Below are 19262 nucleotides of genomic sequence, written 5' to 3'. Positions count from 1 at the left end.
GGAAACGCTAATGCTGCTGCAAGGAACTGGTGTGGGGGGAGGGAAATGGAGGGGGAGGGAATGCTGCTTTGGACAGACAGACAGAGGGAGGAAGAGAGACAGAAAGAAAAGAAGAAAGACACAGGGGCAGGGAGATACACAGAAAGACAAAGGGGGTCAGGGACAGAGACAGACAGAAAGAAAGACAGCGGAGTCGCGTCAGGAGGGGTGCGGGATGCGGCAGAGGGAACTTTTCCAATGGGTGCAACTGGGCGGCTGTCAGGAACCTCTGATCAGGGGCAGAGCAAGGTAAGTGTATCATAGGGATAAGAAGGAGGGGGAGAGAAAAAGTAAGGGACGCCTACTGCTGGACAGGGGGAGAAGGAAAGAGGTGCTGCTGGACAGGGGGAGGTAAAACAAAGGGAGAAGGGCTGCTGCTGCATAAGGAGAGCAGTGAAGGGGTGGTGGTGGACACAGGGGAGGTAAAAGGAAGGGAGAATGGACAGGGGGAGCAGGCAAGGGGTGGTGATGGACAGCCAAGGAAAAAGAAAGACAGAAAGAAAGAAAGCGGCTAAGGAGAGAGAGAGAAAGAAATAAAGACAGACACACACACATATATTCTAGCACCCGTTAATGTAACGGGCTATAAGACTAGTATATGAATAATGTTGTTTATGTAGATACTGTACTGCATTTTTGTTAACTTTGGAAAATTAATAAAGATTTAAACAAGGAGGAGAGAATTCCAGAAAAAAGGTGCAGCAAAATAAAAGGTGCGATGTCTGGAGGACTCAAGCTGAGCAAGCCTGGGTCTGGAAGTACAAGGCGACAGTCATTTATCAAACAAAGCAGGCGTGTTGGAGAATAGAGTATGGTCAGATTAGCTAAATACGGAGGTAAACCCAACCTGAAGGCTTTAAAAGTGAGTGTGAGCAACACTAGGCCATTGGTGGTGGTTGGTTAGTTTAATTAAGGAAGAAGACAGAAGGTATAGTTCCTTGGCTTATAATTGCTGCACTGTTGTGTTTGTGGTTTGACCACACATATATCGAGTATACTATTACTTGATGGAGTTTGATTGGGGTTGAGGGCAAACTACTGAACAATGTCTGACAATCTAAAGATTTGTTCAATAAAACTGTTTAAATATTAAAAAAGTGACTGTGAATAGTTTGAAAATTATGCACTGTTCTACCAGTAGCCATGTGGTATTTTTTGAAGTAGCAGCGATACGTGATCAAATCTACGAGCAAGGCACAGAAGCCAGATAGATTTTACATCAACAATCTGTCCAAAATACTGTTGTCTGCCACTAGTTCTTTTTTTTTACCCTTCTTTAACCATTATCCTCTTCTCTATTCCTATCCTCCTTGCCACTTGTCCTCTCCCCATATTCACCCTAAACTTTCTTCTCTCCGACTTCTTTAATGGTTTTGTATACCTTGATGGAGTGCCGTCTTTTTCCTATCATCATTCTATAGCTCTTTTTCCTCTATTTTAATTTTTTTTACCTATGGCATTGTAAATTTGTAAACCACTTAGATCTATAAGTTAGTAGAAGCAGTAAAGTGAGTCCAAGTAAACTGTAAACTACAAGGATTATGCTGAACAAGAAAATTGAAAATCTGGAAAACTCTAATACAAAGTTTGAAATCTCAGGTTGTTAAAATTTTCCAAATCGCTAGGTTAGCTTCTCCTACAGATTTGCTCCAGCACATTTTGACATCAGATCTTAAATTTCCAGACTAATTTACCTCCTACGCAGAGCATGTATTATTTACCTACATAAGAAGATAAGAATTGCCGCTGCTGGGTCAGACCAGTAGTCCACTCACGCGGCAGCCCTTAGATCAAAGACCAGTGCCCTATTTGAGTCTAGCCTTACCTTCAAACGTTCTGGCTCAGCAGGAACTTGTCTAACTTTGTCTTGAATCCCTGGAGGGTGTTTTCCCCTATAAACAGCCTCCGGAAGAGCGTTCCAGTTTTCTAGCACTCTCTGGGTGAAGAAGAACTGCCTTACGTTTGTACGGAATCTATCCTCTTAACTTTAGAGAGTGCCCGCTCGTTTGCTCCGCCTTGGAGAAGATGAACAATCTCTCTTTCCCTACTAAGGGCTCATTTTATAAAGGTGCGTTAGGGCCTTGCCCCGTGCGCTGGCCGCTACTGCCTCCTTTTAAGCAGGTGGTAATTTTTGGCTAGCGCGTTATCTTGAATGTTTCGATCATGTCCCCTTCTCAGGCTCTTCTCTTCAAGGGACAAGAGGCCCAGTTTCTCTAGCCTCTCACTGTACAGCAACTCCTACAACTGAAGTGGAGAATATTCAATTTGTCCAAACTGCGCTAGACGTCTCAGCTATTCTGGAGTCAAGTTTATGGAAGAACTACATTTATTGGCATCATTTATACTCCTTCGTGACAAAGAAAGCTTTTGAGACTTATTTTCTCTTCATTTTTGAAGCTTCTATCGAACATCTTAGAACAAAGAGGACAACAAAAATCTCTTTACAATCAAACACAATTTTCCGAACTAAATTAAGACACCCCCCATAGACCCCTTTACCTGACCCCCCCCCCAGCAATACTGCTGCTATTTAGACCATTCTCTTGCATCATTACAGTATCATTAGAAACGAAAAAGACCTTGTCTCCTTTAAAATCCTTAAAAACTTATCTCTTCAAAGATGCTTTTAATCTATGATTTTCTCAACCAAAATTTCTTTTTAACTTGCTATTTTAAAGTCCTATTCCCCTTATGTTATTTTCCTTCATATGTTCTTCAACTCCTGAAAAGAAATTGTAACTTCTCCCTTTTTTTCCTTCCCTATTTGTGTATTGTCTTTTTTAGTTTGTCTTTTATTTATTATTGTATTAGTTGTTATATTTTAATTTGTATTGTACATCGCTTAGGAAATTAAATAGGCGATTTATCAAGCATTAATAAAACTTGAAACTTGAAACTATCTCTGGTATTGACTATCCATCCGTTTCTCCATACACACAATAAAAGCAAGATGCTCTCACCACTGACCTAATGTTGGCATCTCAATGTCTTTACAGCACCATGCTTATGACATTAACACACTGCCATGATATACCACTTGACCGTCTTTTCTTCCCCTTGCTTGATTTATTGGGCAGCAATCAAAGACACAATTTAGGGTCAAGTCTCTCATCCTATTTTTGTGCTCCCCTCTCCATACCCTAGCCTGCCCAGATATCTTGTTTCCCTCTCCTCCGAGTAGCATAGAAACATAGAAGATGACGGCAGAAAAGGGCTACAGCCCATCAAGTCTGCCCACTCTGCTTACCCACCCCCTGTCTATGCCCTAATGACCCAATTTCCTTATCTTGACCCTCGTAGGGATCCCACATGGGTATCCCATTTATTCTTAAAGTCTGGCACGCTGTCTGCCTCGATCACCTGCACTGGAAGCTTGTTCCAATGATCAACCACTTTCTCTGTGAAGAAATACTTTCTGGTGTCGCCATGAAATTTTCCGCCCCTGAGTTTGAGCGGGTGCCCTCTTGTGGCCGAGGGTCCCTTGAGAAAGAAAATATCATCTTCCACTTCGACACGTCCCGTGAGGTACTTAAATGAAACATTTGCCAACCTGTGCACGATCTCTCTGGCATTTCTTCCTCCTTCACCTCTGGCTGGTCCCTGAAATTCAGCTTTTCCCCTTGCCTAATTTTTAGCAGAATGTCAGGTCTCAGAAGAGGATATCCTGTGAATGGGAAGAGTACAGATAATCAATGGTTTTCTCCACCAAAGTATTATTTTAAAAGCAGGCAGGAAACTATCCATTTATTGTACAAGCGTATTGTTGTTTATTGAAAGCTTCAATACCTCTACTGATGACTGGGGAGTCAATTCAGACTGGTTCATAGTCAGTGGCGCGCAAGACACCAGTGCGCTGACAATCCAGCGCTGACAATTCGGCACAAGACAGAAGCGCGCAGGGGAAAAAGTAATTTTTAAAGAGCTCCGACGGGGGGTTTGGGGTGGCAACCCCCCCACTTTATTGGTTAGTGTTTGCGCTGCTGTTGGAGGGGGGCTCGGGGGGGGGGTTAGAAACCTCCATTATAGCGAAAACGGAACTTTTTCTGATTTTTTTTTGGGAAAAGTTCCGTTTTCTCTATAATGTGGGGGGTTTCACCCTCCCCACACCCCACCGCAACGGCAGCGCGAACACTAACCAATAAAGTGGGGGGGGTTGCCACCCCAAACCCCCAGTCAGAGCTCTTTAAAAATTATTTTTTCCCCCGCGCGCTTCTGTCTTGCGCCAAATTATCAGCGCTGGATTTTCGGCGCGCTGGCGTCTGGCGCGCGATTATCCCGTCACCATTCAGATTGGTTTACATGAGCTTCTGTAAGGGTGTTACAATACAGTGTTTTCTGAGATGGTTTTCAATGCAGACGCATTTATACCATAATCAATCATCCTATGTACATACACTTTTAATACTAGTATCATGTACTATGTTCATACTAAATCCTACTTATTTGCGCACATACATAATACCTGTATCGTGTTCTATATTCATGGGTGCGGAAGTGCAAGTCTGAACACCGTTTGCATTGAGAATTTGTTTAAACTATTTTTGTACACTTATAAAAGTTAATAAAAAGGATTTAAGCAGAAGAAGAAGATCAGTTTACTAGATCTGGCTGTTAGAGAATGACATGGTGACAGAATTCATCACCGTTCCCATCCCCCTGTCATTCTTTAAGGAGAGAAGGAAGAACCAGAGTATGAATGGACTCAGCTACTGACCCTCAAGCCTTGCATGGAAGAATGCTGGTGTAGAAGGACTGAGGTTGAGAGAGACACTAAAGAATGACAGAGTAGATATTGTGATGTCATAATGTCTCATTCCACCAATAAGAGCCAACCTCATCAGTGATGTCACAATGGGTTCATTATCCTATTCTTGGCTCACATAATAAGAGTATGAATGGGCTCAGCCACTGACCCTCAAGAATGCTAGAGTAGAAGGACTGAGGTTGAGATAGACACTAACGAATGACACGGGATGGTTTCCCAACGGACGGGAACGTTGATGAATTCTGTCACCATGTCATTCTCCACGGCTGTTTTCTGCAAATTAAGCCCATGAGCCAGATTTAAGGAAAAGGGAACAATTGCAAAATATGCTGCAGGTTATATGTACACAATGTATTTGACTATTTGCATCAATTGTAATACTGGCCTATATGCCAGGCTTGCAGGACTTAAACAAACATCTCTCTTCTGCAAAGTGTTGAGTCTACGCTATTTTAAAACAGAGCACAGTTTTACCCAAGGCTGCCAAACCAAGCAGAAATTCAGCAGCCAAGATTTGTACAAAAATACCACAATTTTACAAATACTAAAGACGTGGACCCAGCTCAGTGATTAAGCGCTGCCAAGCAGAAGACTGGGGATCGGTTCCTAGCTTAAGAGCTTCTTCTCTGTTGATCAGCTGGGACTGGGTGGGGAGGGGAGTCCTAGTCATTAAAACAACGGTAACACCTAGGGACAGGATTGTAGAAGAACCCAGGTTCCCAGTAGAGGTCTGTCACTAAAATCAGTCAGTCAAATGAGTTAGAGGGTGGGAGGAAATATCAAAAAGGAAGAAATCGAGTAATTTTGAAAAATGGCACTAAAAGGAGAAAAAAGAAATCCCACATTGATAACATCACCCACAGAACTTTAACCCGCTACTAAAAATCCAATCCAATATGCTCTATTACCCCTGAAACAGCTGGAGGTTCTCACCTGCCCAGTCACTATAGTTTTTCGCCCAGAATTACCTACAGGCAGGCGTGCTGGTAATCAAGTCAGTGGAAGCATTCGTTATGGGGCGCTGTACCTCCATTCAGTTTTCATTTCATTTTTACTTATACAAACCAAACAAGAAAGTTGACCCTAGTTCCTCCACAAAAGGAAAACTAACCATAAGCAAAAGACTTGTGGAGAGTTGATGTGCAAGATGAAGGCTTGGTTTTCATGCACAGAATATATACATACATTTTGCATCACAATCTTCCTTCTCCTTGGTATTTTGCACTTATGATTAGGTGTGCTTTTGGTACAATCTCTCATCCTAGGCATAATAGACTATTGCAACATACTATATCTCCCCTGCCCAGCAACCATGATAAAACAACTACAAAATAATACAAAGTACAGCCTTAAGACTCATCTACTCGCTGAAAAAATATGACCACATCACAGAGGCATATCACAACTCTCACTGGCTCCCTATACAAGCAAGAGTGCACTTCAAATTCCACTGCCTACTATTTAAAGCCATAAACGGAGACAGGCCAACCTGCTGGAACAACCAACTAACTCAATCCACCTCTATCAGACACAGGAGAACCCACGCACCATTCATACACTCGCCAACCAAAAATGTCAAACGAAGACAAATGTATGACAACCTAATGGCCACCAGAGCAGCAAAACTGGACAGACAGTTCACCGATCTGCTATTTTCGAACACAGACTACAAAACCTTCAAAAAAGAAACAAAAAACCCTACTTTTCAAAAAAACACATAAAACCTATATAACAAAAACAGATTCCCCCCCCCCCCAAGCATCACCTAAATTGCAATCTACTTCTTAGTAAATCAAAAATGTTCAAACCACTCCTTACGTATCTCCTAATATCTTGACAATTCTCATGGAATTCACTTTTTGTATTTTGCATTATCATGACAATCGTATGTAATACGCCTTGAACCGCAAGATAATGGCGGAATAGAAATTACTAATGTAATGTAATGCTTTATGTTTCCACCAACACTATGCTTTTCTCGATAAAAAAGATCACTAGTCTCCTTGCACAATTATGTATGATGGCACCAGTCACTATAATATTTTCAATACCTTTCTTGTCACTTGGATCTAACTACATATCATTTCAAACTCACTCACTACATATTTCTATCCATAGGACCCCTGAGGAAGAAAATAGTGTTGAAACATGGACCGTGTTGGGTCCGAATGTTTCCAGTGTATCAGGTCCTAGACATTTTTATGTGGATTATTAAGTTGTTTCAATAAAGCCTTCATCTTGGACATCACTCTCCACAAGTCTTTTGCTTTGATTATTACTTAAATAATCACACCTCCTGCAACTAGAGTATTGTAAATCACTTTAATATCAGTGGAGGAAAAGCAGCATTTCAAATTAAAAAAAAAAAATATCCAAATCAGTTCATACATTATAAATTGTATAATAAAAATTAATTAAAATGCAATAAGTCACACAAATGCCCACATAAAATTAAAATTTACAACGCAATGCATCCCATGGTTCATAGACAAAACCGCCGAAGACAAAGGCGCGCGCCGACAACTGAGTGCAAGATGGAAGCGCGCGCCGAAGAAAAAGAGTGTTTTAAGGGGCTCCGACGGGGGGTTTTGTTGGGGAACCCCCCCACTTTACTTAATACAGATCGCGGTGGCGTTGTGGGGGGTTTGGGGGGTTGTAACCGCCCTCATTATACTGGAAACTTAACTGTTTCCCTGTTTTTTAGGGAAAAAGGGAAGTTTTCAGTAAAATGTGGGGGGTTACAACCCCCCAAACCCCCCAACAACGCGGCGCGATCTGTATAAAGTAAAGTGGGGGGATTCCCCCACACACCCCCCCCGGTCGGAGCCCTTTAAAACAGTCATTTTCTTCGGCGCGCACCTCCACATTGCGCTCAGTTGTCTGCGTGCGCATTTGTCTTGGCGCGCTTTTGACCTGACACCCGCATCCCATAACCCACCTCTCACCTGTAGGGAAGCTAACCTAAGACCCCCCACCCAATCACCAGCGTGCCCTATCCCAAAAGGCTTCCTACGCACTCTTGTGCACAGAGCTAAGTTGTTACTATCTTTCCACTCAGGATCCAGTTTCCCTCCTCCAGGATCCTGCACGGATATCACTCACCGGCGTGGGAGCTCCCAGGAATCTCTTTGCCCGAAGAGCCCCATCGATTCCCTGCTGTTGGCCTTTCCCCGCCTTCAATTCTTGACAGGATGTCCGGTTTCATAACTGGGTAGCCTGTCAACAAAAGTTTAAACCAAAAAGCTGTAAGGTTCAGTCCTGTTGCTGAGGAATGAATTAAGGGAAAGAGGTGGGACTTGATAGATTGCCCTTCTGTGGTTACATATTATATATAGGCACTTATTTCGTGCCTGAGGCAATGCAGAGGTAAGTGACTTGCCCAGAATCACACGGAACTGAAGTAAGAATTGAACCCAGTTCTCCGGGTTCTCAGACCACTGCACTAACTACTAGGCTATTCCTCCAATACCCCTCCATAACATGCCTAGGCAGTTCTGGCTCAAAGGATTGAATGCCCCCTTCTACCATGCTGGGACACCGGGTCAGAACCAATTCACCTTGGAACATGAGATCATAAGAATAGCCTTACTGGATCAGACCAATGATCCATCTAGCCCAGTATCTGGCCTACACAGAGGCCAATCCAAGTCACAAGTACCTGGCAAAAACCCAGACAGTAGCAGCATTCCATGCTACTGTCCCATGTCTGTCTCAACGGCAGACTATGGACTTTTCCTCCAGGAACTTGTCCAAACCTTTTTAAAACCCAGCTACATTAGCCGCACCATCCCACAAGCTTTAACCCCTTGACGTCAATTCTGATGTCTGAGAGAAGGTTCCGGGCCAGCCAATCGCTGCCTGGCTGGCCCGGAACCTTCTCCCCGATGTCAGAATTGACGTTGGGGGTGGGTGGGTTGGCTGCGTGCAGTCACTGCACGTGCCTGGCCCATCCCTATTGCTGTAGCTGCGGTGACGGGGGTTGGGGTTGGGAATAGAGCGTGTCTGGTGGCAGGATCAACTTCGGGGTGGGGCAGGGAGGAACTGAATTGAGCCTGTAGCGGTTTCAGTGGGGGGGGGGGCAGGCAGGGAGAGAGGAAGAAACAATTTGGGGGGAATTGAGTGTGTTGGGTGGCAAGGTCGGTTTTGGGAGTGCGGCAGGGAGGCAAGGAGAAATCAGTGGTGGTGGTTTCAGGGAGGGGGGTGCAGGCAGGGAAAGAGGAAGAAAAAGTTGGAGAGAGAGGGATGTTGGTTGGGGAATGGAATGAGGTCTGGAGGAGAGGAAGCATGCAGGAGGCAGAAAGAAAGAAAGAAATATTGGATGCACAGTCAAAAGGAAGAAGAACCACAGACTTATGAAATCACCAGAAAACAAAGGTAGAAAAAATGATTTTATTTTCAATTTAGTGATCAAAATGTGTCAGCTTTGAGAATTTATATCTGCTGTCTATATTTACTCTATATTTGTCTATTTTTCCTATAGTTGTTACTGATTGCATATTTTAAAATCATCTGCCTTGACCTCTTTGAACCCCCCGAATATAAATGACAATTAACATTTTTTTCTGTGTACAGTATGCTTTGTGGGTTTTTTAATTTTGTGGTTACCATTATGTATTAATAAGATTATACTGTGTATATATGAAAAATGGATGGAAGAAATTGCATTACAATTAGTACCATTATTATGGGGTAGAGTCAGGGGTTGAGTTTGGGCGGATCAGGGGCGGAGCTTGGGCAGGGGTACTCGGTTGGTATTTGTTAGGCTTAGGGGGTACTTGGCTTGAAAAGGTTGAGAAACACTGCCCTAGTAGTCTCTGTAAATCTTGATGCTGTAAAAAATTGATCCACTTGTATCCCCTTTCTACACCACTATATCCATATTTAAAATGATCTTGAAAGCCATCTAGTGCAGCTTTGGAAAGATTTAAATGACAGCTAAAGGAAACCAGCAGCCTTTAGTTGAACTTGTACACAAGTGAAGGACAATTCTATAAATCAGATAATGACATATACTATACGTACACATTAAGCACATAAGTGCAAAATTCTGTCTAAGAGCTATTCAGGAAATACCTAATTTATATAATACGCATTTGTAAGGGAGTATACAGAAAGGTTAGGCATGGGCGGGGTTCCCCCTTACACACATTACAGAATATTGTAAAATATACATATCCCTGCAGACCAATACTGGGTTACACTTGGATTCTGTAGTGGATCCTAGATGCTTAGGTTCTGTTACAAAATAGGCCTAAATGAAGGCACCCAGTTGTAAAATTACCTCTCAGGCTCCCTTTCAGATTATCCCATTTAGAAGTCCATTTGGGTAGATTCCTGCATCCTTTAAAAACCTTATTAAAATGATAATTTTACGTTTTGTTTTCTTGACTGAGTGGATATCACCATGGCTACCCATTACTTCTAGGCACTTGCTGCTCATTGGTGCTGGTGCTGTGACATCACAGACCCATCATGAATCACTTACTACCCCATAAGCTTTGTGATGTCACACGACCCCCAACGTTCCACACTCTTCATTGGCTCCGTAACGCTAAGGAAACAGAAAGCAGATCCACACCTTTTGTCAGCGATTAAAAACAGATCACCCTGTCATCAAACGGACAATACTTTGGGGCATGCTTTTTAGTTGTGTCCTCGAATTAGGAAATTGGGGGGTATTATCTGTGCTTTTCTTGGAGTTATTCTTTCCCAGATCTTCTCCTTCTCCCCAGATGATGTTTCTTCAACAGGATGGGACTTTTAAGAAAGGGGTAAGGGGATTGTGTCGCAAGGCCTTTATTGTGGGTCAGAAATGTATCTTGCAACATTGGTTAGAGGAAAATCCACCCTCCTTTTGGCAATGGAGGGCAGCATTTCATGCTCTTAAGCTTATGGAAGCTAGGGTGATCTCCCCTTCAAACAAACAACAACGTAGGTTTTGGATGACCTGGGAACCTTTTATCCAGCAGCTATAGGCCAGAGAATATAATTTTGTTGTGAACTCATTGCATTTATAATCAGGAAGTAAAACGCATTTGATTAGTAGTATTTGGGAATAGGGGGGGTGCAATGGGAGCTTGTTGGTAGATATATTAATGTTATTTAAGTCTCTTTTCTTATGTTCAAGTAGTTATTGTCTTTTATTGTTAACTTTAACATTGTCTTATTTACTGATTTTTGTTCCTATTCTGTACATTTATATTAATCATGTTGGCATAATATTCTTTGTAAGATTTATTATATGTATGGTCATAACTCAATAAAAATTATTGAACATAAAAACAGATCACCCAGTGATCACCCAATGATATCACCACTAACAGACCAACCCCCTCAATGGTTAGGTTAGGGATGGAGGCGGTTAGTGGCAATTTTCAGTCTGCTAACCGGGTAAGGCAGTGTTTCTCAGCTCGGTCCTGGAGTACCCCCTTGCCAGTCAGGTTTTCAAGATATCCACATTGAATTTGCATAAACTTGATTTGCATGCATTGCCTCCATTATATGCAAATTCATGCATATTCATTGTGGATAGCTTGTGGATGTGCTGGTAAGATGAGAATTACCCTTTACCTAGTGACGCCAACAGATCATAATTCTCCTTCATCAGATCTTTACAAAGATCTTTCTGCCATCCTGCCAAGTCCTTCCAATCCTCCTCCGAAAAGTAGACATTCAGTTCGTTTTTGGATTTGGGGACCTGAAACACAAACGGGTCCCCTCTTAGGATATTCTACTCCACTCAATCACACCCCACCATCTGCATCTACCAGTACATGTAATTTTCATAGCATTGCTACATCTAAAGTACTATTGTACAGATATACATAAAAGACAGCCCCTGTTCCCCAGAGCTTACAATGTAATCAAGACAAATAAGAGTTCTTAAACAAATGTCAGTTTTTCATCCAAAGGTGATTTTAAAGCCCACAAGGAAATGGATCAGGAGAAGCAGGGGCTAGAAACTAAATGCAGCTTCAAAAAGCAGACCACCGACTAAACACGTATACTATACTTTGGTATAATCAGATATCAATGGCGTTCCAAACACCTAAGCAATTCAGTGTCTTCTTGAGATAGACAGGATAAAGCCTGCAATGCTGCTCAACTCCTTGCAACAAGGTCTCACGCTGCACCGGGTCTGTGACGACGCTAGTGGCAAAGTCAGCTATCAGTTTTAACAGTTCGCTCGGCTGTGTCGTTAACCACCTTTGCTATGTTGACAAACTGTTCAGCAGGATGGAAGTTTGGATCTGCAGACCGCCTGTCCATTCGTGCAGCACGAGGCCTTGTTGCAAGGAGCTGAACAGCCATTGCAGACTTTATCCTATCTCAAGAAGACACCAAGGCCCAGATTCTGTAAACGACACTGTTTACCGGCAGCCGTCTTGAAAATTGCTGCCGATCGCACGTCAATCACGCAACGGCGCCGTTTACAGAAACACGGCTGAGTGGCGGACGGGCGCCGGAAGTGTAGGGGCAGAGTTTAAAGGCCGACATTTCCGGCGCCTAACTTCCACGAGAATTGCATCCACGTAGGCGCTTTTACGATGCCCAATACCACTTCCGGCGTTAACCATGCCTGCAATGGCATTAGGCATCATAGAGCGCCTACGTAGATGGGATATCGGCAGCATTTTAGGAGGTGCCCTTAGGCACTTTAACTGGTTTTTAATTGGCACAACCAACTATTGTGCCGATTAAGCCAATGAAAACCAATTAAGTTAGGCAGCGAGAAGTTGGACATGAATGCTTGAGTGTTTGGAATGCCATTGGACGATGACTACACCAAAGTGTAAGCGTTCAGCTATTAGCAAAGTATGTTAAATTTCTATTATTTTCCACAATAAAGTGCAGATATTGGAGGTTCATTTACAACCCCTCTCCCCCCTTTTACGAAGCCGCATTAGGCTTTTTTAAAATAGATGGCCGCGGCGGTATTAACGCCGACGCTCATAGAATTCCCGTGGCCAGCGATAAAAAGGCTTAATGCGGCTTCGTAAAAAGGAGGGTGGGTAATAAAATGCTACTAGATTTTTTTTTTTGCATAAAATGTCTTTTTTATCAATGTATCATTCATTGCTGAGTGTAAAAACATAAAAAGTTATAATACCAAGAAATTTGCTCCATTAAGCAAAAATAAACAGCAAATTTTAAGAAAAAAAATGGAGCTTTATGTAATCGGTGACTTTGAGCCACCCCAGGATGGGCTTTACATTTTATGTATTTACTATTTTCTGATCAAGCACAATCAAATTCATGGGAAAAACTTCAATTCACACTCTTTTTCCAACTTTAGGTTTTTCTGGATAGCCCTATAGCACAGGAGCATCCTGGTTTTCTCCCAGCCAGCAAGTGGAAAGAGCAATCCTTGTAACCCTGAGCAAGTCACTCAATCCTCCAGTGCCCACCGCTTTGAATGCCAAAGCAACAGAAAGGTGGTAGACAAGTCACCATTCCCTTGCCTCTGAAGAAGGACATTTAAAATTCAGAGAGGCAGAGTGAAATTCTATAAATTTTAAGGGCAATTCTATAACTAAGCACTCACAAACGCAGAAAAAAAAAAAAGTAGCACTTGCTATGTAAAACCACTTAACACCCTAAGTGCTATTCTATAAGCAGGGCCAACTCAAGGGATTATGGTGCCCTGAGCCAGCTTGTACCAGCACCCCCTCCCCTGCACAGTGCATCTCCCGCATTGCATTTGCTCCCTCCCCTCCACACCCTGCTCAGTTGGCATCGCTCTCTCTGCCTCCCCCTCCCCCATCATATAACCTATACACTAGAGAATGACACGGGGATACATATTTCCCTGTCCCCGCAGGGACTCATTTTCCCATCCCGTCCCGACGAGTTCTTTTCCTGTCCCTGCCCCATTCCTGCAAGCACCGTCCTCATCTGCACAAGCCTCAAACACTTTAAAATCATAAGTGTTCGAGGCTTGTGTGGTTAAGGCAGAGCTCACAGGAATGGGGCAGGGACAAGGACAGCAACAAAACTTGCGGGGACGGGACAGGAAAATTGAGTTCCTGTCACGTCCCACCTTCTCTAATGCAATGTCCTATAGGAGGGACACAGCAGACTGCTGGTATTTCACACATAGGTTACAAAACCAGGAAGTGTGTGTGTGGGGGGGGGGGGGAGAGAAATGAGGAGAAAGAGCAGCTTCAGATCTGCGGGAAGTGGGAGGAAGCGCTGGAGCGGAAGGGACACAGAAAGACACCAGATGCTGGGGATTTTGGCACCCATTATTACCAGCACTCTGAGCCAGTGCCCTCACTGGGCCCAGTGGTTAAGCCAGCCCTGAACATAACTGCTTTAATATGCAGCTACAAGGGAGGAGACATATTCCATGGGCAGAGCATGGCTGGGATACGGGCAGAGCTCCGAGTTATGTGCGCCCTTGCCACATTTAAGTGCTCCAAGTTACGCCAGGTTTAAGGCTGGTGTAATGGCACGTGTCTAAACAAAGAATGATAGTACCAGGTTTCACTAATTCTAATCTAATTCTTAGTCTTCTATACCGAATCATGTCCTAAAAATAGGAGCTGAATTCGGTTTACATAATTAGATCACAAAAAAAGAAAGATTCGTTAACATTCATTGGAGCTATTGCCTAAAAAGCGATGAAACATAGCGGTTTTTAAGGGTTTGCAAAAGATCTGCAGAGATAAACACGATCTAATCTGAAGAGGGAGTCCATTCCATATCGCAGTTAGTAAGTATGGAAAGGAGTGTGAAATTTGACTAACGGACTCGATTCCTCTCAATGATGGAAAAGAGAGCTTATTCATGAGTTGTTCTCATGTCCGAAGATCTCATGGTGTTTAGAGACAAAGGCATCAGAGGAACAAATAGTCCATGTAAAATTTTAAAGACTATACAGGCACATTTAAGTTGAACTCTCAATTGAAATGGAAGCCAATGTAGTTTCCTCAGCAGAGGCAACAACATGATCGAATTTTTTCTTTCCAAAAATCAATCTGGCTGCAGCATTTTGAATTAATTGCAACCGTTTCTCGTTTCCTTTGCTTAATCTCACATAAGTGGAATTGCAGTAATCCAGCTGTGCCAAGATTTATTTATTTATTTTAAAAACTTCTATGCCATCTTAAACTTGCATCGATAAATTGAAACCAAATTAAAAGACAAATGAAACATTGATAATTAAATCCTCAGAAAATCTACAATCATAAGAAATCAGACCCTATAAGACAGGGGTAGGGAACTCCGGTCCTCGAGAGCCGTATTCCAGTCGGGTTTTCAGGATTTCCCCAATGAATACGCATGAGATCTATGTGCATGCACTGCTTTCAATGCATATTCATTGGGGAAATCCTGAAAACCCGACTGGAATACGGCTCTCGAGGACCGGAGTTCCCTACCCCTGCTATAAGATAATGGTTTGAACCAATACTGTAAAATGATCTTGATAGAAGAGATGACAAACTTTTCTCAGGGTGTGGAAACTATATAAGGATTTGTGTGGTTTCATTACTGTTGAATTTTCTTTGCTTATGTTTTTTATTTTAATTGCTGTAGACTGAATTTAAATTTTACCTGTTAAATTTCCATCCTGCCACACTAATCCAGATGAGTATGTGTTGTCCCCCTACTAGTAGACGGAGATAGAGCAAAACGTTTCAATGCTCATAGGGGTATGGTGCTGCCTTCAACATTAGAGAGCTGCATAGGAATGGGGATTGCGGGAATCCCGCAGAATCTGTGAGATTTCCACGGATATGGAAAAAAAAAGTTGCCAAATGGATTCCCACAGGAGTGCAGTCAAAATCTCTGGTGACTTCAAAATGAAGCTTGGAATGCACACAGAGGCAACTGGAGCATCATAATGAAGATTGGAATCTATGATGAGAGGCAGCTGGAACACCAGACTGAGGCCTGGAACTCTTCTTGTTTGAATAATGAATAACTGCAGGCACCTAGTTGAGGCACACCAGGGCCAGCTTATGTTATAGTGCAGGGGTAGGCAATTCCGGTCCTCGAGAGCCACAAGTAGGTCAGATTTTCATGATATTCACAATAAATATACATGAGATGGATTTGCATCTCAAGAAGGCAGTGCATGCAAATCCATCTCATCCATATTTATTGTGGATATCCTGAAAACCTGACCTGCCTGTGGCTCTTGAAGACTGGAATTGCCTACCCCTGTTATAGTGCAGTATTCTTCAACCACCGGTCCATGGACCAGTGCCGGTCCACAGAAATTTCCTGCCGGTCTACAGGGCCAGCACGTGCATCAGGCCCAAAATAGTGCTCTTCAACCGCCGGACCACGGTGAGATCGATGCAGTGTTATCTTTGAGCCAGCTCCCTCTTCCTAACTGATTCAGTGCACAAAGCCACGGGCAGTGGCTCCTACGGGCATCCTGCCCCTGAACCGGAAGCCTTCTCTCTGACGTTGCAACGTCAGAGAGAAGGCTTCCAGATGAGGCACGGGATGTGCAAGGTGCAATTAGTACTATTATGGGGGCGGGGTCTGGGGTGGAGATTGGGTCTGGCCCACAACTTAGCCCAGTGTTCTTCAACCGCTGGTCCATGGACCGATGCCAGTCCACAGAATAATTATTTTATTTCTGCTGGTCCATAGGTGTAAAAAGGTTGAAAAACACTTATAGTGTATAACAGAATCCGGATGCCCAGATGCCATTATAGACTAATCACACAGCAACAGGGTACCCACACACAATTTCCCTCTTGAAGCTCTCTAAGGCAATCACTGCAGTATCACTTCCCTCCACCAGGAGGAGGGCTGTGAACACTGGCTGTTTCCACAACATCCCCCCGCCCCAGCCAATCTGGGCAGCAAATGGCCCAACACAGGGATCAAACTAGACATCTTCTGTGTGACAATCTGCAGCACTTAGAAACATAGGAACATGATGGCAGATAAAGGCCAAATGGCCCATCCAGTCTGCCCATCAGCAGGAACCAAATACCTTTTCCTCTCTCTTGAATTCAGACACAGTCTCTGTCTCCACCACATCTTCTGGGAGACTGTTTCACGCATCTACCACCATTAATTTTCTTCTCATGAGATCATAAAAGAAATTTCTGAGTTCAAAGGATATTTTTGTGTGTACTTCACATAAAATGCCTCTTACAGAACACAATTTCTGCTGCTTTTGTGATGCTACTTTATAAAGATACACAGGCACCTATGTGTTTTTATAAAATAGCTACTACTTGCTCTCCTAACCTGTTATAAAAATTGCCTTCTCTGAGATGACTTTGCACAATAAGGGATCTCAAAGTCCCTCCTTGAGGGCCGCAATCCAGTCGGGTTTTCAGGATTTCCCCAATGAATATGCATTGAAAGCAGTGCATGCACAAAGATCTCATGCATAGTCATTGGGGAAATCCTGAAAACCCGACTGGAGGGACTTTGAGACCCCCCCTGTTCTACCGTATATTTAATGCAGGAAAATGTTTCCAGTAAAAGCCCCTCTTCCTAAAGATGCAATCTCCCAGAAAGAGCATAACAGCTGCCTATAGGATCTCAAGGGATTTATGCAGTTTAGAAATATCCAGGAAGAAAATGAATGATTTCGTTGTAAACCGAAACGAAACAAAAAAAAAAAAAAAAGTGGTACCTGTGCAGAAGCGCCTGATGACAGCTTTCCCTCCTGGCCCTTCTCTATTCCCTCCTGCAGTGCGGATGTGGACCCTGGATCCTTCACTAGATGGATTCCCCCTCCTATTGCAGGGTCCGTGTGCACAACCTTCTCTTCTGCTGCTGCTGCAGGGTCTGTGGACAGGGCCCTCTCCTCTCTTCTTCCCGCCCCAGGGTCTATGTGCATCGCCCTCACCTCTCCTCCAGAGTCTTTCTGCAGAGCAATCACCCCTCCTTCTGCAGCAACATCCTGCAGGGTCCCTTCTTCCCCTGCAAGGTCCATGTCCAGGGCTCCCTCCTCTCTCCTCCTGAGAGCTGCAGCTGTCATTGCTTAGGCACAGAGGATCTCTGGGTACTAATCTTTTTAATGCGAACAGGCAGGGGGGGGGGGAAGGAAGGGGAGGGGAGAGAGGTGAAACGTCATCCCCACCCTTCCAGGAAGCCGGAGAAGCCCTTTGCAGGGCATCAGACTTAGGGGGGAAACTGCAGAATAGAGGGAAGGAAGATGCGCTGATCGCAAGGTCCTACTGGGAAATGTAGTCTCCTTGGCGGGAAAGGCTTTCTTTCCTGCGTGCCAGGCCCCTTTGGTCGTTTTCCACCCCCCGTCACATTGTAAACTACAAATCCCAAAACGCCTTGCGCTACCGCGTAACTAGCTGTATTGACTTTCCGCACACTGTGCAACCCCCCACCCCCCCCCCCAAAAAAAAAAAAAAAGCTGTTATGGTTTAAGATAGGGATCAATGCATCAGATTTAATGTCACAGTGGTTTTTTTTTAATCCATATCTTTCATGGAAGCTCTTCCGATTTAAACATTAAGGGCTCGCAGTGGCGTACCAAGGGGGGGGGGTGTTCCGCTCCGGGTGCACAGCCGGCCACCCTCCCTATTCTGCCGCTGCTGCTGCTTTCCTTAACTAGCAGCAGTAAACTTGTGCTCCCTCCTTTCCTTCCTTCTGTGCCTCCCTCCGGAGGGTGTTTAGCTTCTGGCCGGGCTCTCCTGCGCGGCTGCAGCAAGAAACCGGCCAGAAATGCTGTTGCTGCACAGGGAAGGGGAGGAGAAGGAAGGCAAGGGAGAGGAACCAGAGATGCCAAGTCTATGGGAGGGAGGAAAAAGAAAGAAGGAAAGGAGATACCAGACCATGGAGGGGGAGATGCCAGGGCATGGGGGAGGGAAGGAGACAGATGCCAGACCAGGGGACAGGAACGAAGGAGGGAGGGAGGGAGAGAAAGGAAGAAGAGGAGATGCCAGATAATGGGGGGGGGGGAGTTGGAAGAAGAGGAGAGAGATGCCAGGGCATGGGGGGAGGGAAGGGAAACTAAGGAGACAAATGCCAGACCAGAGGGAGAGGAGGTGCCAGAGAGCATGAAGGGAGAGAGATGCCAGGACATGGGGTGGAGTGGAAAGGAGAAGAGAGAGATGCAAAAGCATAGGGGGGTGGAGACAGAAAAATGGAGAAGGGGTGAAGCTGAAATGAATCATGTACAAAGGAGAAAAGTGGCACAGGATATACAGTTTATTGAAGGGACATAGAAAGAGTTGCCATATGGAAGAGAGAGGGTGGACAGTGGATGTAAGGGGTAGAGAGAGGGCAGAAGCTGGGTGGAAGGGGCAAAGAGAGGGCAGATGTTGCATGGCAGGGAGAGAGGACAAACACTGTATAGAAAGAAGAGAGCAAAGAGAAGATGATTAAAGCTGAAATGACAAAAGATAGAAAGATTTTTATGTTGCTTTACTTAGAATCAAGTAGTATCGTAACTGTATTGATAAAAGTTTATAATAGGAAATGGAAATAAGGCCATTTTGGGGGGACTAAACCCCTTTCCTCA

General features: G+C 44.0%; 1 pseudogene; it reads right to left on the bottom strand.

The window, feature by feature from the left end:
- The window catches only part of LOC117354949, a 75757-nt pseudogene that overhangs the window by 13621 nt on the left and 42874 nt on the right, over positions 1-19262 (bottom strand).

Source organism: Geotrypetes seraphini, chromosome 2 (assembly GCF_902459505.1).
Source record: "Geotrypetes seraphini chromosome 2, aGeoSer1.1, whole genome shotgun sequence".
Classification (NCBI taxonomy): domain Eukaryota; kingdom Metazoa; phylum Chordata; class Amphibia; order Gymnophiona; family Dermophiidae; genus Geotrypetes; species Geotrypetes seraphini.
The sequence above is the reverse complement of the archived record's forward strand: the minus strand, read 5'-3'. Positions and strand labels throughout refer to the sequence as shown.